Source organism: Rhinoraja longicauda, chromosome 3 (assembly GCF_053455715.1).
Source record: "Rhinoraja longicauda isolate Sanriku21f chromosome 3, sRhiLon1.1, whole genome shotgun sequence".
Lineage (NCBI taxonomy): Eukaryota > Metazoa > Chordata > Chondrichthyes > Rajiformes > Arhynchobatidae > Rhinoraja > Rhinoraja longicauda.
The window spans coordinates 7,265,357-7,288,236 of record NC_135955.1 but is presented as its reverse complement, the minus strand read 5'-3'; the positions used below and the strand labels follow the sequence as shown (position 1 = coordinate 7,288,236).

The 22,880-nt window shown below is 48.7% G+C and overlaps 1 pseudogene; it reads right to left on the bottom strand.

Annotated features, from left to right (window-relative positions):
* Positions 1-835: 835 nt before the first annotated feature.
* LOC144611535 (uncharacterized) lies at positions 836-13,436 on the bottom strand (annotated as a pseudogene).
* Positions 13,437-22,880: the final 9,444 nt, after the last annotated feature.

Genomic DNA, 22,880 nt, shown 5'->3' with positions numbered 1-22,880 from the left:
AATTTTATTTCCTACCAAAGTATTAGACATAGACATAGACATAGAAAATAGGTGCAGGAGTAGGCCATTCGGCCCTTCGTGCCAGCACCGCCATTTAATATGATCATGGCCGATCATCAAAAATCAGTACCCCGTTCATGCTTTTTCCCAATATTCCTTGATTCCGTTATCCCTTAGAGCTAAATCTAATTCTCTCTTGAAAACATCCAGTGAATTGGCCTCCACTTCCTTCTGTGGCAGAGAATTCCACAGATTCACAACTCTCTGAATGAAAACGTTTCCCTCATCTCAGTCCTAAATGGCCTACACCTTATTCTTAAACTCTGACCCCAGGTTCTGGACTCCCCCCAACAACGGGAACATTTTTCCTGCATCTAGCCTGTCCAGTCCTTTAAGAATCTTACATGTTTCTATAAGATCCCCTCTCATCCTTCTAAATTCCAGTGAATACAAGCCCAGTCGATCCATACTTATTACATTTTAAAGCGCAGTGTCTGTGGCTATGTAAATAAACACAGCAGACAAACAATAAAGTGCAAAGCTACACGACAAAAGCAACGTTGCAAAGGAACATTTGGAGGGCACGGTGGAACAGTGGGTAGAGCTGCTGCCTGGCAGCACCAGAGACCCAGGTTCGATACTCACCACGGGTGCTGTCCGTATGGAGTTTGTACGTTCTCCCCGTGACCTGCGTGGGTTTTCTCCAGGAACCTCAGTGTAATTGCCGTTTCTATACCTTCTCAAAGTCCAACTTCGATAGCCATTACTGCTAGGGGATGGAATAGAGGTATAGCTTACGCACACACCGCACTCTGAGATCTTCCTCTTCTTCATCTTAGGCCCTTGGCTCCTCTAGGGAGCATAGGCCATTGACAAATGTCCTCCACCTCACTCGGTTGTTGGCAGTTCTTTCCAAATCTCCCCAGTTGAGCCACTCCCGGACACCTCTGCCTGGACACCTCTTCTCCAGCTGTTCCTGGTGCCACCTCTTTTCATTTTTCCTTGGGGGTTCCATTTCAGGGCTTGCCGGGTGACGTTTGTAGCAGGTTTTCTGAGGGTGTGTCCAATCCAACTCCATTTTCTCTTTCGAATTTGTAAGTCAATAGGATCCTGGCTTGTTCTTTCCCACAGGTCCACATTGCTTACTTTGTCTCTCCTCCAGATGTTTAGTGTTCTCCTGAGGCAGGTGTTAATGAATGTTTGCAGCCTGTTTGTTGTGTGTTTTGTTGTTTTCCATGTCTCTGATCCATACAGCATTACCTGCTTCACATTTGAATTAAAGATGCGTATTTTGGTGTTGATTGAGATGTATTTTAGACAATAGACAATAGACAATAGGTGCAGGAGTAGGCCATTCAGCCCTTCGAGCCAGCACCGCCATTCAATGCGATCATGGCTGATCACTCTCAATCAGTACCCCATTCCTGCCTTCTCCCCATACCCCCTCACTCCGCTATCCTTAAGAGCTCTATCCAGCTCTCTCTTGAAAGCATCCAACGAACTGGCCTCCACTGCCTTCTGAGGCAGAGAATTCCACACCTTCACCACTCTCTGACTGAAAAAGTTCTTCCTCATCTCCGTTCTAAATGGCCTACCCCTTATTCTTAAACTGTGGCCCCTTGTTCTGGACTCCCCCAACATTGGGAACATGTTTCCTGCCTCTAATGTGTCCAATCCCCTAATTATCTTATATGTTTCAATAAGATCCCCCCTCATCCTTCTAAATTCCAGTGTATACAAGCCTAATTGCTCCAGCCTTTCAACATACGACAGTCCCGCCATTCCGGGAATTAACCTAGTGAACCTATGCTGCACGCCCTCAATAGCAAGAATATCCTTCCTCAAATTTGGAGACCAAAACTGCACACAGTACTCCAGGTGCGGTCTCACCAGGGCCCGGTACAACTGTAGAAGGACCTCTTTGCTCCTATACTCAACTCTTCTTGTTATGAAGGCCAACATTCCATTGGCTTTCTTCACTGCCTGCTGTACCTGCATGCTTCCTTTCAGTGACTGATGCACTAGGACCCCCGATCTCGTTGAACATCCCCTCTTCCTAACTTGACACCATTCAGATAATAATCTGCCTTTCTATTCTTACTTCCAAAGTGAATAACCTCACACTTATCTACATTAAACTGCATCTGCCATGTATCCGCTCACTCACACAACCTGTCCAAGTCACCCTGCAGCCTTATTGCATCTTCCTCACAATTCACACTACCCCCCAGCTTAGTATCATCTGCAAATTTGCTAATGGTACTTTTAATCCCTTCATCTAAGTCATTAATGTATATCGTAAATAGCTGGGGTCCCAGCACCGAACCTTGCGGTACCCCACTGGTCACTGCCTGCCATTCCGAAAGGGACCCATTTATCCCCACTCTTTGCTTTCTGTCTGTCAACCAATTTTCTATCCATGTCAGTACCCTACCCCCAATACCATGTGCTCTAATTTTGCCCACTAATCTCCAATGTGGGACCTTGTCGAAGGCTTTCTGAAAGTCGAGGTACACCACATCCACTGACTCTCCCCTGTCAATTTTCCTAGTTACATCCTCAAAAAATTCCAGTAGATTTGTCAAGCATGATTTCCCCTTCGTAAATCCATGCTGACTCGGAATGATCCTGTTACTGCTATCCAAATGCTCAGCAATTTCGTCTTTTATAATTGACTCCAGCATCTTCCCCACCACTGATGTCCAGATCTTCATCCAGACCTTCAGGTTTTGAGCTCCAGATCTTCCTGAGCATGTTAAACACCACCCTAGCCTTATTGATTCTGCTTTTTATGTCTGCATCTGTCGTGTCCACAACACTGCCTAGGTATGCAAATGTTTCCACCTCCTCCAGGGCAGTGCTGTGCATGAGGATAGGGTTGCTGGTTTTGGAGTGGATCTTCATCACCTGTGTCTTTGCTGTATTGGGTGTAAGACCACGTTTTGTTGCAGCTTGTAAGAGTCTGTCCGTCTTCTCCTGCATTTGTACCTGTACGTGTGAAAGGAGAGCCATGTCGTCTGCAATGTCAAGGTCATCTAGCAGCTCCCACATTGTCCACTGAATTCCATTTATTTTCCATTCGGTTGCTTCCATCATGATCCAGTCAATTGCCAGGAGGAGCAGGAATGGTGACAGTAGACATCCCTGCTTGTCGCCCGTCTTGACACTAAAGCTCTGGGAGAGCTGGCCTGCATGCATAACTTTGCACGAGGTTCCGTCATACGAGTTCTTGATTAAGTTTAAGATCTTGGTGGGAATTCCATAGTGGTCCATTAGGCGCCATAGTGTTGTCCTGTCTAAGCTGTCAAACGCTTTCTCAAAGTCGATAACGTTGATGTACAGGGACGTGTTCCATTCAATAGACTGTTCAATGATGATGCGTAGTGTTGCTATGTGGTCTGTGCATGAGCGATCCTTCCTGAATCCTGCTTGCTGGTCCTGTAGCCTCTCGTCTGCAGCTTCCTAAAGACGGTTGAGGATGACTGGGTTGAGAATTTTACTGGGTGCAGAAACTAGGGTGATCCCTCGATAGTTGTTACATTTTCTCAGGTCACCTTTTTTTGGGCAGTTTCACAATGTGTCCCTCTGCCCATTCTCTGGGTGTCTCTTCCTCCTCCCAAATTTTCCCAAAGAAGCCGTAGAGCATGTCTGTTGATGAGTCCATGTCTACTTTAAGGGCTTCAGGTGGAATATTGTCAGGGCCAGCTGCCTTGCCAGTTTTCAGTTGCTTGATTGCAGCCTTTATTTCTGATTTTGTTGGTCTATCGCACTTAATATGTAGTGGTATCCTGGTTTTGGGAATATGTGGCTGCACTGCTGGTGGTGGCCTGTTTAGGACTTCTTCGAAATGCTCTACCCATCTGTCGAGCTGTGCCTCCTGGGTTGAAAGCAGTTGGCCCTTCTTGTCTGTAATTGGTTTATTACTGTGCAGGTATGTCCCGGACAATTTCCTTGTGATGGTACACAACTCCCTCATGTTCCTTTGAGTCGCCGCCATTTCTGCCTCCTTGGCTAGCCTCTCCTCCACCAGTGTTCTCTTGTCCCTCCTGATGTTCTTTCTTTGTGGCATCTGTTGTACTCCTTTTGGGCCAAAACCTTTACAGCTCTTGTTCTTGAGCCGTTCACCTTCTCTTTGAACTTTCTCTTGTGTTGGATTGTGTTGAGGGTTTCTGATGTTATCCACTCCTTGTGCTTTTGGGTCCTTCTCCCTAGGGCCTCCTCACAGGTTGAGCTCCAAGCAGTTTTTAGGTGTTCCCACTCCACATTTATTGTCCACCCTTCCTTCCTCCTCAGCTGTAGCTCTGTATTTTCCCTTGAGAGGATATCCTTGAACTTTTTCTCCACTTGAGCACTGCTGAGGTATTCAGTGTTGTATTTCGCTCTTTGGCTTTTGGCCCAGTGGTGTCTCCTCAGCCTCAGCTTGAATTTCCCTACCGGGAAGTGGTGGTCTGAAGTTGCATCTGCCCCTCTTCTTGTTCTCACATCTTCCCTGGACCTTCTGAACTTTTTACAGATACAAATATGGTCAATTTGATTTTCTGTGACATGATCTGGTGACACCCAAGTTGTTTTGTGGATTGTTTTATGGGGGTATATACTTCCCCCAATCACTAGATTATTGTTAACACAGGTCTCAGATCTGGGTGTCCTAGTGCATCAGTCACTGAAAGGAAGCATGCAGGTACAGCAGGCAGTGAAGAAAGCCAATGGAATGTTGGCCTTCATAACAAGAGGAGTTGAGTATAGGAGCAAAGAGGTCCTTCTGCAGTTGTACAAGGCCCTAGTGAGACTGCACCTGGAGTACTAAGTGCAGTTTTGGTCTCCAAATTTGAGGAAGGATATTCTTGCTATTAAGGGCGTGCAGCGTAGGTTTACTAGGTTAATTCCCGGAATGGCGGGACTATCATATGTTGAAAGACTGGAGCGACCAGGCTTGTATACACTGGAATTTAGAAGGATGAGAGGAGATCTTATCGAAACGTATAGGATTATTAAGGGGTTGGACACGTTAGAGGCAGGAAACATGTTCCCAATGTTGGGGGAGTCCAGAACAAGGGGCCACAGTTTAAGAATAAGGGGTAGGCCATTTAGAACTGAGATGAGGAAAAACTTTTTCAGTCGGAGAGTTGTGAATCAGTGGAATTCTCTGCCTCAGAAGGCAATGGAGGCCAATTCTCTGAATGCATTCAAGAGAGAGCTAGATAGAGCTCTTAAGGATAGCGGAGTCAGGGGGTATGGCGAGAAGGCAGGAACGGGGTACTGATTGAGAATGATCAGCCATGATCACATTGAATGGCGGTGCTGGCTCTAAGGGCCGAATGGCCTCCTCCTGCACCTATTGTCTAATGTCTATTGTCTATTGTCAAACATCTCGCCATTTTCATTCATTTTCCCCACTCCATGTTTTCTCAATGCTGCCTCATATCCCTCGTTTTGGTCTCCAATCTTGGCGTTGAAGTCACCCATCAGGATAATGAGATCCCTGGCTCCAATACGACCAAGTAGGTGGTTCAAGCTGTCATAGAACCTGTCTTTGATCTCCTCCTCCGCATCGTTGGTGGGTGCATAACATTGGATTATGTGGGCTTTCACTCTCTTGTTGTTGGTTTTGAAGGTTTTGGGGATGAGGCGAGAGCTGATGGGTTTCCATGCCTTTAGAGCCTTTCTAGTGTCCTTCGTCATCATGATGACCACTCCCTCTGTATGTTTCGCTCTCTCATCCTCCTTTACGGAGTAGATAATGGACTGCCCGCTGGCCAATTTGATCTCCCCAGACTGCGTCCATCTTGTTTCTGCCAAGCCCAGGACTGAGAGATTGTAGCGCACCATTTCGTTGGCAACAGTGGCAGCCTTGCCAGCCTGGAACATGGTTCGGATGATATACTCTGAGATAGCAAAAACGAATCGTCCAAACGCTGTTTCTTGATTAATTGGTCTTTATTAAAAGTAGCGCAAATCAAAAGAATAATTCATAGCTTATCGTTCTTATCAGCTGTTTCCTCTTCAAACAACACAGTCGTGGTCATTAACGTGTGGTCGAAAAACTGTTTTCTCTCCATCCTCCGAGACTAAACTGACCACCAATCTCTGTGGCTACGCTCGCCTCCTCAGATGTAGATATGCCCCTCTACGTATCAAATCCCACCTTCCAAAGTACCGACAGATAGAAACATAGAAACATAGAAAATAGGTGCAGGAGTAGGCCATTCGGCCCTTCGAGCCTGCACCGCCATTCAATATGATCTTGGCTGATCATCCAACTCAGTATCCCGTACCTGCCTTCTCTCCACACCCCCTGATCCCTTTAGCCACAAGGGCCACATCTAACTCCCTCTTAAATATAGCCAATGAACTGGCCTCAACTACCTTCTGTGGCAGAGAATTCCACAGATTCACCACTCCCTGTGTGAAAAAAAACGTTCTCATCTCAGTCCTAAAAGACTTCCCCCTTATCCTTAAACTGTGACCCCTTGTTCTGGACTTCCCCAACATCGGGAACAATCTTCCTGCATCTAGCCTGTCCAACCCATTAAGAATTTTGCAAGTTTCTATAAGATCCCCCCTCAATCTTCTAAATTCCAGCGAGTACAAGCCGAGTCTATCCAGTCTTTCTTCATATGAAAGTCCTGCCATCCCAGGAATCAATCTGGTGAACCTTCTCTGTACTCCCTCTATGGCAAGAATGTCTTTCCTCAGATTACGAGACTAAAACTGTACGGAAATACTCCAGGTGTGGTCTCACCAATACCCTGTACAACTGCAGCAGAACCTCCCTGCTCCTATACTCAAATCCCCTCGCCATGATAGAAACTAGAAATATTAAACATGGCCATAATATAATAACAGTAAGTAATTTAAACGTAAATGGCTCCTACACTCAGTTTCCTCCCGCACTCCAAAGACATAAAGGTTTGTAGACTAATTGGCTTGGTAACATTGTAAATTGTCCTGAGTGTGTGTAGGACAATGTTAGTGTACGGGAATCGCTGGTATGTGTGGACCCGGTGGGCTGAAGGGCCTGTTTACGTGCTGTATCTCTAAAACTTTTTTTAAAAACATTTATTCAGTTTTGGTGAACTTTATTAAGGCATAATTTCTAACCAGGACATTAAGTGCACTCATCAATTCCTCTGGAAAACCCGTGGGACTGAATGAACACGTCGAGCCCGATGACAGCATCTTCATCAATGTTAAACTCAGGCAAAACCCTACTTCAGTCTATCACGTGCTCAACTCCTCAGGCACATCTTGAATCTAGGTCTGAAAATCAAACCGTGCTGACGTTCAAAAACTGAAATAGAAGCAGGGATGAAGGAACTGAGAGCTGGAACATTAATTCTGCTTCTCGTTCCCTGGATGTTGTCTGCCCAGCTGAGTGTTTCCTGCACCTTGAGCCTGTTCATTTCACATTATTATTAATTTTAAAGCTTGACAAATATGAAACAATATATAATAACGTAGAATCCTGGTTCCTACGTTTGTCTGACTTGGAAACGGCATTCATAACTCTCAGTAAACCATGCCGAAGAATTGTTAGAAGTGCAACCAGTACCCCCATGAAAAACGCACATGTTAGTCGTGCTTCAAAGTTCCTTACGGCAGAGAAGGAAACAGACTTTAGCAAAACAGTTGGCCTCGTGTAGAAGACCATACGACATAGGAGTAGAATTAGGCCATTCAGCCTATCGAGTCTATTCTGCCATTCAACCAGGGCTGATCTATTTTTCTCCCTCAACCCCCATTCTCCCACATACTCCTCGTAATGGCAGGGCTTTCATATGAAGAAAGACTGGATAGACTCGGCTTGTACTCGCTGGAATTTAGAAGATTGAGGGGGGATCTTATAGAAACTTACAAAATTCTTAAGGGGTTGGACAGGCTAGATGCGGGAAGATTGTTCCCGATGTTGGGGAAGTCCAGAACAAGGGGTCACAGTTTAAGGATAAGGGGGAAGTCTTTTAGGACCGAGATGAGAATGTTTTTTTTCACACAGAGAGTGGTGAATCTGTGGAATTCTCTGCCACAGAAGGTAGTTGAGGCCAGTTCATTGGCTATACTTAAGAGGGAGTTAGATGTGGCCCTTGTGGCTAAAGGGATCAGGGGGTATGGAGAGAAGGCAGGTACGGGATACTGAGTTGGATGATCAGCCATGATCATATTGAATGGCGGTGCAGGCTCAAAGGGCCGAATGGCCTATTCCTGCACCTATTTTCTATGTTTTCTATGTTTCTATGTAACCTTTGACGCCCTTCCTAATCAAGAACCTATCAATCTCTGCTTTAAAAATATGCAACGTCTTGGCATCCACAGCCATTTGTGGCAATGAATTCCACAGATTCACCACCCTCTGGCCAAGGAAATCCCTCCTCACCTCCATTCTCAATGTACGTCCTTTTATTCAGAGGCTGTGCCCTCTGGTTCTAGATTCTCCTATTACTGGAAACATTCTTTCCACGTCCACTCTACCTTGGCCTTTCATTAACCGCCAGTTTTTAATGAGCTTTCCCCCCCCCCTCCCAAGGCCTCTCTCAATAGCAAAAGTAATGAAACAGAGAGGATAAACTGAAATTAAACAGCTGACTGCCAGACCATTGATTATAGTTTCACCAGCTCCTTTGACACTCCATCTGTCCTATCATTGCAATCATCAGTGACTGCTGATGCCTTGTTTGGTTTAACAGCAGTATAATACTGCTGGCATATAATGAGGGCATGCAGCGTAGGTTTACTAGGTTAATTCCCGGAATGGCGGGACTATCATATGTTGAAAGACTGGAGCGACTAGGCTTGTATACACTGGAATTTAGAAGGATGAGAGGAGATCTTATCGAAACGTATAAGATTATTAAGGGGTTGGACACGTTAGAGGCAGGAAACATGTTCCCAATGTTGGGGGAGTCCAGAACCAGGGGCCACAGTTTAAGAATAAGGGGTAGGCCATTTAGAACTGAGATGAGGAAAAACTTTTTCAGTCAGAGAGTTGTGAATCTGTGGAATTCTCTGCCTCAGAAGGCAGTGGAGGCCAATTCTCTGAATGCATTCAAGAGAGAGCTGGATAGAGCACTTAAGGATAGCGGAGTCAGGGGGTATACGGAGAAGGCAGGAACGGGGTACTGATTGAGAATGATCAGCCATGATCACATTGAATGGCGGTGCTGACTCGAAGGGCCGAAGGGCCGAATGGCCTCCTCCTGCACCTATTGTCTATTGTCTATTGTCTATTGTCTATTGTAATACAGTCCGGCAATCTGATATGATGGCAAGGAAGTCCTGATTTCTGTGAACAACAAAAAAGGACCGCTTAGCCAGTTGGACTCTGAAAATATGGTCATTTGCTTGAGACTGCAAGTGGGCAGCAACGTTGCTGGAGATTAGACCGCCCTTGAGGAACGCCGACTGCTGACGCCACTCTTTTCCACATGAAGTATCAACGGTTTGCTTCAGGAAACCTGGAAAAGCTGACGCCCAGGGTTTGTGATACTCACACTTCCCACACAATGGGGACTTGTGTGCAAAGTGCTTCAGCGTGGAGCACCAGCCCAACACTGCTCGCTTCACCTACTTTAGAATCACCGTTTAACGTTGTGGTTCCCTGATTCATTGCTTAATTGTTGCAACCGGAGTCTAACACAGCTGCTAGCACTTTGTGGTGTTAACATACCTTGGGACTCCAACTCCAGTAAATCATTCTGCACTAAGCAATAGTAAAATGTGCGCCACTCACAGCGCCCTAAGACCCGGGTTCGATCCCGACCTCGGGTGCTGCCTTTGTGGGGTTTGCATGTTCTCCCCGTGACCGCGTGGGTTTCCTTTGGATGCCCCGGTTACCCCCCAGATCCAGACACCTCCATTACACTTCATCATCATCATCATATGGGCGGCACGGTGGCGCAGCGGTAGAGTTGCTGCCTTACAGCGAATGCAGCGCCGGAGACTCAGGTTCGATCCTGACTACGGGCGCCGTCAGTACGGAGTTTGTACGTTCTCCCCGTGACCTGCGTGGGTTTTCTCCGAGATTTTCGGTTTCCTCCCACGCTCCAAAGACCTGCAGGTATGTAGGTCAATTGACTGGGTAAATGTAAAAATTGTCACTAGTGTGTGTAGGATAGTGTTAATGTGCGGGGATCGCTGGGCGGCGCGGACTCGGTTGTCTGAAGGGCCTGTTTCCGCGCTGTATCTCTAAATCTAAATCTAAATGGCAGGGAATGGCAGGGGAGTGTGCTTCCTATCGTGTAGACAACGATCTCAGCCTTTTTGATAAGTTAGTGGAGAATAGGAGAGATGCACCTTGTCCCAGAGAACCAGGATGCCACCCAGGACCACATTGAAGCTGGCAGATGGTGGCCATAAAATGTTGCACTCCCAGATACATTTCCCTCGAACCATGACGAACAGGTACCATGACGTACATGACGTACAGAATCCAAAGACGTACAGGTATGTAGGTTAATTGGCTGGGTAAATGTAAAAATAAATTAAAAATTGTCCCTAGTGGGTGTAGGATAGTGTTAATGTACGGGGATCGCTGGGCGGCATGGACTCGGTGGGCCGAAAAGGCCTGTTTCCGGCTGTATATATATGATATATGATATGATATGATATGGCACAGTGCCTTAAAAAATACAATGACCCCCACGAGATGCGTCCAAATGAAAGCTCTAAAACCTAATATTGCACCTCAAATCAAGTCCAGCCGAGTTGAGTTTTTGTCGCACGCACAAGTAGAGTGAGATACAGATACCACGGATATCTTGCTTGCCGCTGCATCCCAGGCACATAGATTTAAAACAGACCCCAGAAGGACAAAAAATACACACCAATTATTCACAACGTTTCTAAAAGAAAGAAGATTGCACAAAAAAGATATGAGTGCAGCGCACAATCGAGAAAAAGAAAACACAAGTGCCGTATTAAGGCGCAACACCTGAACCTGTCAGACAGCAGAGCACCCCAATGCACCCCCCCCAAGGTGGACCCCATCCTTCAGCCGAGTGAGGCCCTGCATCCAGAAGCCTGTTCCTCAGGACTGCTTAGGCAGTCGCCTATTCTTTGTAAAGAGCAAACATAAATTCAAAGTGCAGCACTGATGTGATGTCTGGCTTAATTCTTTATGACTCGTTGCTTGTGTGAATGAGTCCAAGTGTGCTGTCTAATGTAAGAAAATAACTGCAGATGCTGGTACAAATCAAAGGTATTTATTCACAAAATGCTGGAGTAACTCAACAGGTCAGGCAGCATCTCAGGAGAGAGGGAATAGGTATGAACATTGACTTCTCCAACTTTAGATAGTTCTTCTGTCCCTCTCTTCCCCTCCCCCTTCCCAGATCTCCCACTGTCTTCCTGTCTCCACCTATATCCTTCCTTTGTCCCGCCCCCCTGGCATCAGTCTGAAGAAGGGTCTTGACCCGAAACGTCACCCATTCCCTCTCTCCTGAGATGCTGCCTGACCTGCTGAGTTACTCCAGCATTTTGTGAATAAATACCTTTGATTTGTACCAGCATCTGCAGTTATTTTCTGAAAGATGGGGTCCACCTTGGGGGGTGCATTGGGGTGCTCTGAGCTTCTGCCACTGGGACTTCAGAGGTATCCATGAATCTCCCAAGGAGGCAAATATCTTACAGCCCATATGCAATCTGTTCTTGTCCAATTGTATCAGATATCTATCGGCCTTCTGTCGATATGGGCGACACGGTGGCGCAGCGGTAGAGTTGCTGCTTTACAGCGAATGCAGCGCCGGAGACTCAGGTTCGATCCTGACTACGGGTGCTGCACTGTAAGGAGTTTGTACGTTCTCCCCGTGACCTGCGTGGGTTTTCTCCGAGATCTTCGGTTTCCTCCCACACTCCAAAGATGTACAGGTATGTAGGTTAATTGGCTGGGTAAAATGTAAAAATTGTCCCTAGTGGGTGTAGGATAGTGTTAATGTGCGGGGATCGCTGGGCAGCACGGACTTGGAGGGCCGAAAAGGCCTGTTTCCGGCTGTATATATATGATATGATATGATATGATATCAGGGCTTGTGATAACCACTTGCATAGACATGCCTTTTATCGTGTCTTCAATATTGTATTTTTCCAATGGCTGAATGGATCAATGCTCCTTTATTGTCATGTTTCCCTTTGTACAGCGAAATTCTTTATTTCCAGCCAGTTCAGTGACAATCCGACTATACATTAGGCACAATCATATTAAGTATAAGAGTGTAGCCTGCACTGAGTTCATACACAAGAGCTGCCATGTTTTAGGCTCCATCTTGTACCCTTTAAGTCTGATATTTGTAAAGGTGTTAAAGTCTATTATCTGAATGGTGGCCGATTAGGAAAAGGGGAGATGCAACGAGACCTGGGTGTCGTGTTACACCAGTCATTGAAAGTAGGCATGCAGGTGCAGCAGGCAGTGAAGAAAGCGAATGGTATGTTGGCATTCATAGCGAGGGGATTTGAGTATAGGAGCAGGGAGGTTCTGCTGCAGTTGTACAGGGCATTGGTGAGACCACACCTGGAATATTGTGTGCAGTTTTGGTCTCCTAATCTGAGGAAAGACATTCTTGCCATAGAGGGAGTACAGAGAAGGTTCACCAGATTGATTCCTGGGATGGCAGGACTTTCATATGAAGAAAGACTGGATAGACTTGGCTTGTACTCGCTGGAATTTAGAAGATTGAGGGGGCATCTTATAGAAACGTACAAAATTCTTTAGGGGTTGGACAGGCTAGATGCAGGAAGATTGTTCCCGATGTTGGGGAAGTCCAGAACAAGGGGTCACAGTTTAAGGATAAGGGGGAAGTCTTTTAGGACCGAGATGAGAACGTTTTTTTTCACACAGAGAGTGGAGAATCTGTGGAATTCTCTGTCACAGAAAGTAGTTGAGGCCAGTTCATTGGCTATATTTAAGAGGGAGTTAGATGTGGCCCTTGTGGCTAAAGGGATCAGGGGGTATGGGGAGAAGGCAGGTACAGGATACTGAGCTGGATGATCAGCCATGATCATATTGAATGGCGGTGCAGGCTCGAAGGGCCGAATGGCCTACTCTGAGAATCTATGCTATTACCCATCTCAATCAGGCAACGATTGCTAATACCTTGGGCCAGAGATTGCAAACGTGCTGCACCTATTTTCTATGTTTTCTATGTTTTCTATGTCTTAACTTGGCCATAAAGGCCTGTTGTCCAGACACCCAGCATTGCGTCGGAGTTGCAGGGGTTGTCCTGACCAGGCGATGTGTCGATGCCCTCCACTGCTGCTGCGCCGCTCCATGACAATCCATTCCGTACGCCCGGCCACTTGGAGCAGTACCTGATCAAATTGAGGCCCAGGCTTCTTCGAGGCCTCTGGCGGCCCACTCCACTGACTCGGCCGCTCCAACACCTCCTCAACGTCGGTCTGTGAACGCATTGGTGTGCTCTCACCTCTGAACGCCACAGCTCATCCTCCATGCCCTGGGGCGCCTCCGGCAGCTGAACCAGAGTGCCCACGAGGGCGCTGCAAATAAGCCCCCCAGCTCACTCACTGGCACCCATTCTTTTCATCAATCTGCCACCGTCGCTGCCATCTTGAAGGAGGCCATTCATTCAATCGAGTCTATATTGGCACACAATAGACAATAGACAATAGACAATAGACAATAGGTGCAGGAGTAGGTCATTCGGCCCTTCGAGCCAGCACCGTCATTCAATGTGATCATGGCTGATCATTCTCAATCCGTACCCCGTTCCTGCCTTCTCCCCATATCCTCTGACTCCGCTATCCTTAAGAGCTCTATCTAGCTCTCTCTTGAATGCATTCAGAGAATTGGCCTCCACTGCCTTCTGAGGCAGAGCAGTTCTGCATCCCATTTAATTTTCTCACTATATTCTCACTCACCTTCCCATCAACTCCACCCCGATTCCCTCACCACCTATCCGTCATTTAGAGCAACCTATTAGCCAAACAACCCGCGACGTGTTTGAGATGTGGGAGGAAATTGGAGCGCCCGGGTGAAAACCCCACCAGGTTCACAGAGAAAAAATTGCAATCTCCACAGCTAAGCGCCGGAGGACAAGGTTAAGCCAAGGCCGTTGGAGCTGTGAGACTGCACCTCCACCAGCTGCATCTGAGTGCCACTCGGCAGAAAATCTTGCGTTCCGCCCACAACCATTACTCCCATCAGCAAACACTTCTCTCACACAGCCACAAGCAAGCTTGTACACTCATTCCACACGCAGACAGCATTCAATGCCTTCACCAACCGTATTTATTAATGATATAAAAGTGATGGATTAAGAATTTTCTTTTATACGTTCATTTCCAGATGTCTTTGAGGTAGAAGACGCAAGGAACTGCGTAGACAGGAGCTGGATGTTATAGACAATAGTATGGCGAGTCTGGAAGCTTGTTCTTTGTTAAAGAAGTTTATTGCGGCAGCAATATTCGATTACAAAGTATAACAAACAAAATTACAGACAACCATTAAATCAAACTGTTCGCTTCGAAGTTCTCTTCCCACTGACTGGTTTTGGACGCCAAAACCACCACCTGACCTAGCTGGCCAATCCGAGGGTTCGACTCTCAGGACCAATCCCTATGGTCGCTACAATAGACAATAGACAATAGGTGCAGGAGTAGGCCATTCGGCCCTTCGAGCCAGCACCGCCATTCACCGTGATCATGGCTGATCATTCTCAATCAGTACCCCTATGGCGAGTCCGAAACTTGTTGGTTGTAGACGAAGTTTATTGCAGCCGCAATACACGAATACAGAGTTAAACAACAAGTCAAGTCAAGTCAAGTCAAGTCAATTTTATTTGTATAGCACATTTAAAAACAACCCACGTTGACCAAAGTGCTGTACATTTGATTAGGTTCCAATAGAAAAAAAAATGAAAACATACAGTAGTACGCAAACAGTTCACAGCGCCTCCTCAATGAGCCTCAAACGCTAGGGAGTAGAAATATGTTTTGAGCCTGGACTTAAAGGAGTCGATGGAGGGGGCAGTTCTGATCGGGAGAGGGATGCTGTTCCACAGTCTAGGAGCTGCAACCGCAAAAGCGCGGTCACCCCTGAGTTTAAGCCTAGACCGCGGGATAGTGAATAGCCCCAAGTCGGCCGATCTGAGGGACCTGGAGTTAGAGAGGGGGGTTAGAAGATTTTTGATGTAGGGGGGGGAGTGTCCATTTAGGGCTTTATACGTGAATAGGAGGAGCTTGAAGTTGATTCTGTACCGTAAAGGGAGCCAGTGGAGAGAGGCCAGAATCGGGGTGATGTGGTCCCTTTTACGGGTACCCGTCAGGAGTCTCGCTGCGGCGTTTTGGACCAGTTGCAGGCGGGACAGGGAAGATTGGCTGATCCCAGTGTATAGGGAGTTGCAGTAGTCTAGGCGGGAGGAAATGAAAGCGTGAATGATTTTTTCTGTGTCGTCGAATTTGAGGAAAGGTTTGATTTTAGCTATGGTTCGAAGTTGGAAGAAGCTGGCTTTTACCACAGCGTTGACTTGCTTATCAAATTTTAATGCAGAGTCAAATATCATGCCGAGGTTTTTGACATGCGGTTTGACTGGGCAGGATAGGCTTCCAAGACTGCCTGTTATCAATTTGATGGAGTCGGGGGGGCCGAATAGGATGACCTCAGACTTGCTCTCATTTAATTGGAGGAAGTTCTGTGCCATCCAACATTTTATGTCCTCAAGGCAGTGTGAGAGGCTGTTTAAATTTGACTGGTTGTTGGGTTTCAGGGGGAGGTAAAGCTGAGTGTCATCGGCATAGCAGTGGAAAGAAATGCCGTGCCTTTGAATGATTTGGCCAAGGGGGAGCATGTATAGAGAGAAGAGAATGGGGCCTAGGATGGAGCCTTGTGGAACTCCGCAGGAGAGGCTAGCTGGAGCAGAGGAATAACTGCCTATGTTGATGGCGAAACTCCTATCTTTGAGGTACGAAGCGAACCAGCTCAGGGCAGTGCCATCAATGCCAACCGCGTACCGGAGACGGTCAATAAGGATGGTGTGGTCCACTGTATCGAATGCTGCGCTGAGGTCGAGAAGGAGCAGGATTGCATAGTCGCCGGTGTCGATGGCGAGAAGCAGGTCGTTGTGTACCTTCAACAAGGCAGACTCTGTGCTGTGGTGGGCTCTGAAACCTGACTGGAAACTTTCCAGGATGGTGTTTTGGTGCAGGTAGGGCACTAATTGGTTAAGGATTGCCTTTTCAAGGACTTTTGACAGGAATGGCAGTTTGGAAATGGGTCTGTAGTTGCTAGGCAAGGTGGAGTCTAGGTTAGGTTTTTTCAGTAGGGGCTGGACCACCGCGTGCTTGAAACTGGTTGGAACAGTGCCAGTGGCCAGAGAACTGTTGATAATAGAGAGGATGCTGGGACCAGCTATTGCAATGACATCCTTCAGAAGGGCAGTGGGGGCAGGATCAAGGGGGCAGGTTGCAGGTTTCATAGTGGAGACAAGCTTTGCAAGGGAGGATAGAGTGACGGGTTGGAAGCAGTCCAATTTAGATGAACAGACTAGTGAGACAGCTAGGTCACGGGTGGGAGGGGAAATGTTCATTCTAATATTCTCAACTTTGTTGGTGAAAAATTTAGCGAATTCTTCGCACTTAGCAGGGGACCCAACTAAGCTGGTACTGGGGGCAGGACATATGACAGAGGTACAGGACAACCAATACAAACTTACTGTCTTCCTTGAAGACTTCGCCGAACTGACTAAAACGGGCGCCAAACGCGCACATGACATCGCTGGCCAATCAGTGATGTCGTTCCCTGGACCAATCCCCATGGTCGCGTTCCCACGTGACCTCGCTGGCCAATCCGAGGGTTCGACGACCTGGACCATTCTCTATGGTCGCTACATGACCCCCCACAGAACCCGAGGTGCGGAACCTAGCTGGGAGCCGGATTTCGCGACCATAACGAGTACGGAGAGGGACAGCCTGAACCACAGGAGCCGGAGGTTCCGGACTTGGTGGAACAGCCGGAACGAGAGGTTCTGGAGGAACTACCGGCACGGGGGGTCCTGGAGGAACTGCCGAAACGGGGGGTCCTGGAGGAACTGTCGGAACGGGGGTTCCTGGACTGGGCGGAACTAACGGAGGTCAGCCTCTCCTAGGGGTTTGACCGACCAGGACTGGTTGATCCGGGTCCAAATGGGCAGGTTTGAGCCGGTACACCGAGACGAGTTCACTCTTGCCGCCCATGTCTAAGGTGAAAGTAGCCGTTCCCTTACGTAAAACCAGGAACGGCCCTTGATAGACCCTCTGCAACGGGGCGCGATGGGCATCTTTACGCAGAAAAACAAACTCACAGTCCTTCAGGGAAGACGGTTCATGTACCATGGGACACCCATGACGTGAAGTCGGCACTGGAGCCAGGGAGCCCACCCGTTCCCGGAGGGATGCTAACGCTGATGGGACTGTAGGGAGCAGGGCTGAAGGGTCCGGAAACAGATCTCCGGGTACTCGAAGTGTCGAGCCATATACTAGCTCTGCGGACGACGCACCGAGATCTGGCTTAGGAGCAGTCCGGATGCCCAAAAGAACCCAAGGGAGTTGGTCTACCCAGTCCGGGCCTTCAAGCCTTGCACTGAGGGACGCCTTAAGTTGGCGGTGGAACCTTTCTACGAGTCCATTTGCCTGGGGGTGATATGCAGTTGTGGGTTGTAACTTGGACCCGTACAGTTCCGCCAGCGCGGCCCAGAGGGACGAAGTGAACTGTGGCCCTCTATCAGTTGTAATAACTGCCGGGACCCCAAAACGAGCTACCCAATGAAGGGCCAAAGTCCTAGCACAAGACGCTGACGAGATATCAAACAATGGGAAAGCCTCTGGCCACCGGGTGAACCGATCCACCACCGTGAGGAGGTGGGTGTAGCCCCGGGAGGAAGGCAAAGGCCCGACCAAATCCACGTGGATGTGGATAAAACGAAAAGCCGGGACCCCGAAATCCTGTACGGGGGGCTGGACGTGGCACTGGACTTTAGCGGTCTGACAGGGCACGCAGGAACGTGCCCACCCCGCTACCTGTTTCTGCAGGCCATGCCAGACAAACCTCGCTGCTACCAAGGCAGAGGTGGAGCGGATGGACGGGTGCGCCAGCCCATGAATGGCATCGAAAACCCGGCGCTGAAGGGAGGGCGGTACTACCGGCCTGGGACGAGGAAGAGAAACATCGCACCAGACTTTCGTGCCCTCCGACCCACAAGCTACCTGGGCCAACTTCAATCCCGAAGTGGTGGACTGGTAAGCCGAAACGGTATCCGCTAGGAGCTGTGCCTCCGCGAGCTCCTGGAGATCCACTTCGCAGTCCACCGCCGAAATAGGGGGAAAAGCAGGTCTAGACAGGGCGTCAGCAACGGCATTAAGCTTACCCGCGATATGACGGACATCTGTGGTAAATTCTGAGATAGCAGTCAGGTGCCGCTGCTGGCGGGCCGACCATGGGTCAGACAATTTCAAAAAAGCAAATGTTAATGGCTTGTGGTCCGTAAATGCCACAAATGGGCGGCCCTCGAGGAAATACCTGAAATGACGGACAGCTAAATAGAGAGCCAGAAGCTCTCGGTCAAATGCGCTATATTTCAGCTCGGCCGAATTTAGTTGCCGGCTGAAAAACGCTAAAGGCTGCCAACGGCCACCGACCTGCTGCTCCAGAACCCCACCCACCGCCACGTCAGAGGCGTCAACCGTCAGGGCCGTGGGGGCGGAGGGGCTCGGATGGACCAACATGGTGGCGTCTGCCAAGGCTGCCTTAGCTGCCGTAAAAGCCGACTATGCGGCCGGGGACCACAACAACTCTACCGGATTCCCTGCAAGGCATTGGAAAAGTGGGCGCAGGACTCGCGCCGCTGCCGGAACGAATCTATGGTAGAAATTAACCATGCCTACGAACTCCTGCAGCCCTTTTACTGTGGTGGGCCTGGGAAAAGCCCGGATAGCTTCCACCTTCTCGGGCAAAGGGGCGGCGCCGGCAGGAGTAATTCTGTGCCCTAGAAAATCGAGGGCAGGCAGGCCGAATTGACATTTGGAGGGTTGGATAATGAGCCCGTGGTCTTGGAGCCGCTGGAACACGGTCCGCAAATGGGCCTGGTGTTCCTGCACTGAGGGGCTGGCTACCAGGATGTCGTCTAAATAAATAAACAAAAAGGGTAAACCCCGGCCCACGCGGTCCATCAGTCGCTGGAAAGCCTGTGCCGCGTTCTTTAAACCGAAAGGCATACGCAACCATTCAAACAACCCGAACGGAGTAATAGTTGCAGTTTTTTGTATGTCCTCCGGTCGCACCGGAATCTGATGGTATCCTCGCACCAAATCGATTTTGGAAAACACCACCGCTCCTTCCAGCCCAGATGAAAAGTCCTGTAGGTGCGGTATGGGGTAGCGATCAGCCGTGGTGACAGCATTGAGACGCCGATAATCGCCACATGGCCTCCACCCCCCAGATGCCTTGGAGACCATGTGTAACGGCGAGGCCCACGGGCTGTCAGACTGACGGACAATTCCCATTTCCTCCATCTTCCTGAACTCCGCCCTTGCCACCACCAGTTTGTCTGGCGGTAGTCTCCTGGCCCGAGCGAAAACGGGAGGGCCTTCGGTGCGGATGTGATGGACCACACCGTGCTTAGCCGAAGGTGCGTCAAAACGTTGGATGAGCAGCTCTGGGAACTCTGCCAGAATCGCAGCATACGAGTCGGGGGCCGCGACGACGGCCTGGACAGTAGGGCTGGGCGAGGAGGCGATTGTCGGAGCGACGTGCTCATCTTCGGCAGAGGGTCGGAGGTCGTTACCGAGGACATCAGGAACCAGTGAAAAAGCCCAGAGAAAATCTGCGCCCAGGATCGCTTGTTTGACGTCGGCTATGATGAATGGCCATTCGTACGTGCGGAGGCCTAACACAAGGGACATCTTCCGTGTACCGAAAGTGCGAATTGGGCTGCCATTAACCGCGATGAGGGTGGGACCTGTCTTACCCGATCTGGTTTCGAGGTCGGTCGGCGGCACTATGCTGACGATGGCTCCCGTGTCTACCAAAAATTCTGTGTCCGTGAATCGATCATGGACATAGAGGCGCCGGTTCTGGCCAATCGTAACTGCCCCTATGTACGATCGGCCGAGGCATTTCCCGCGAAGGTACAAGGCAAACGACAGTTGCGGGATTCGTTACCCCATCATAGGTGATAATAGCACCAGCCGCGCTTGTGCGGATCTTTTTGGCGGGCTTTCGGAGAATTGGCGGGAGACGTGGCGCCATCTTGCCGTCGCTGTGGCGTGGCCACCGATGTCGAGACTTTGTTGATTGAACCACTTGCCTTGTTTTTTGCCGCTATGAGCGCGTCCGCTTTCGCTGCATATGCTTCGGGGTCCTTAAAAGAACAATCCGTAAGCAGCAGTCGGACATCCTCGGGAAGTTTCTCGCGGAATGCCTGTTCAAACATCGGGCAATCCGTATGCTCACCGGCTAGCATCATCATTTCGGCCATGAGGACGGAAGGTAGTTGGTCTCCAAGATCCGGTAGGTGCAGAAGTTTTGCCGCACCACCATGCTTATTCAACCCGAAGGTTCGTAGTAATACCTTCTTCATGGCCTCGTATTTGTCTTCCGCAGGTGAATTTACGATGAACCGCATCACGCGCTTGGTTGTGTCCGGCGATAGCGCGCTGACGAGGTAGAAGTACTTCGTGGACTCGTCCGACACCTTCTTTATATGGAATTGAGCCTCGGCGTGGATAAACCAAGCTTGCGGTGCGTACGTCCAAAATAACGGAAGATGAACGCCTGCCGCGCTTGACTCCGGTGTGCCCTGCTCAGCCATCGTCAACGAGGCGTCGGGTTCCTGCTCAGTCGGTGATCGTCCAGATCACGTCGGGGTCACCAATATGGCGAGTCCGAAACTTGTTGGTTGTAGACGAAGTTTATTGCAGCCGCAATACACGAATACAGAGTTAAACAACAAGGTACAGGACAACCAATACAAACTTACTGTCTTCCTTGAAGACTTCGCCGAACTGACTAAAACGGGCGCCAAACGCGCACATGACATCGCTGGCCAATCAGCGATGTCGTTCCCTGGACCAATCCCCATGGTCGCGTTCCCACGTGACCTCGCTGGCCAATCCGAGGGTTCGACGACCTGGACCATTCTCTATGGTCGCTACACCCCGTTGTAATGAGGCACTGGAGGATGAAGTGAGCGGGCAAGACTGCAAAAGTTGTTGCTTAATATTGAGGAATGTGAGGTTACTCACTTTGGATCTGTGAAAGTTATTCAGAAAATAAATATCTTGGCTGTGAGCCAGGTGTGCTATAGTGGAGTGGAAAGAATCAGGTGTCCAGGTACGCAGATTACTAAAAGTTAAGTATAAAGTACAAGACATTAATCAAAATAAGGCCTATAAAATTGAGACCTTCACCTTAAATAGGGTGAAACACAGAAGTGAGAGGGTGATGCTGAAATTCTATGGAACGTTGAATCGACTGAAACATTGCAGGTTGCTGGGAATGTCAATCCCTTGGAGAAGGTCACTGAAACTTTGCTGGAATCATTCAAGGACTAACAGGGTAACATTATGAAGACTGCCTGCATGGACATTTTTTACCTTCCACGTGTTAAAGTGATGGTATTTTTTTAAATGATCAAGTGACTTGCTAGCCTAGCTAATGAAATACTGCTATCTCTGGAGAGGGAACGTAGATCAAGATGGTATTATGTTAAAATTCAGGCTGAGCATTTGTGATTGAAATCACACAAAAAAAACGATTTTTCACTCAGAGGTTAGCGGAAATCTCGAATTTATTCGCTCAAATGTTATGAATGCCAGGTCAATTGAGATATTCTAGACAGAAATCTTTGTTAGGAAAGAGAATTAATTTTGTTTATTCCGTTCCGTTTCGGTACATACGACATACAACACTCTTGACACTTGAACAAACATGTTTTGTGCATAAAGGCATAGCATAGAATAATCATTTTTTTACAAGGCAGAACACTTATCCTACTTGCATGTTGAACCTCATGCAGTAGCTAACACTGTGGTCTGTGCGCCTCAGTCTGTGGTCTGGTTTCCAAAGCAGACAGTATATATGACACTACATATCATCCACCAACATTTCCGTCACCTACAACAGGACCCCACCACTGGCCATATCTTCCCATCCCCTCCCCTCTCTGCGTTCCGCAGAGACCGTTCCCTCCGCAACTCCCTGGTCCACTCGTCCCTTCCTACCCAAACCACCCTAACCCCGGGCACTTTCCCTTGCAACCGCACGAGATGCAACACCTGGCCCTTTACCTCCCCCCTCAACTCCATCAAAGGACCCAAACAGTCTTTCCAGGTGAGACAGAGGTTCACCTGCACCCCCTCCAACCTCATCTATTGCATCCGCTGCTCTAGATGTCAACTTATTTATATCGGCGAAACCAGGCGCAGGCTCGGCGATCGCTTCGCTGAACACCTGCGCTCGGTCCGCATTAACGCAACTGATCTCCCGGTGGCCCAGCACTTTAACTCCCCCTCCCATTCCCAGTATGACCTCTCTGTCATGGGCCTCCTCCAGTGCCATAGTGAGGCCCGCCGGAAATTGGAGGCGCAGCACCTCATATTTCGCCTGGGCAGTTTGCGGCCCGGTGGTATGAACGTCGACTTCTCCAACTTCAGATAGCTCCTCTGTCCCTCCCTTCCCCTCCTCCTTCCCAGATCTCCCTCTATCTTCCTGTCTCCACCTATATCCTTCCTTTGTCCCACCCCCGACATCAGTCTGAAGAAGGGTCTCGACCCGAAACGTCACCCATTCCTTCTCTCCCGAGATGCTGCCTGACCTGCTGAGTTACTCCAGCATTTTGTGAATAAATCGATTTGTACCAGCATCTGCAGTTATTTTCTTATAGTATATATGACACTTCTGTGCA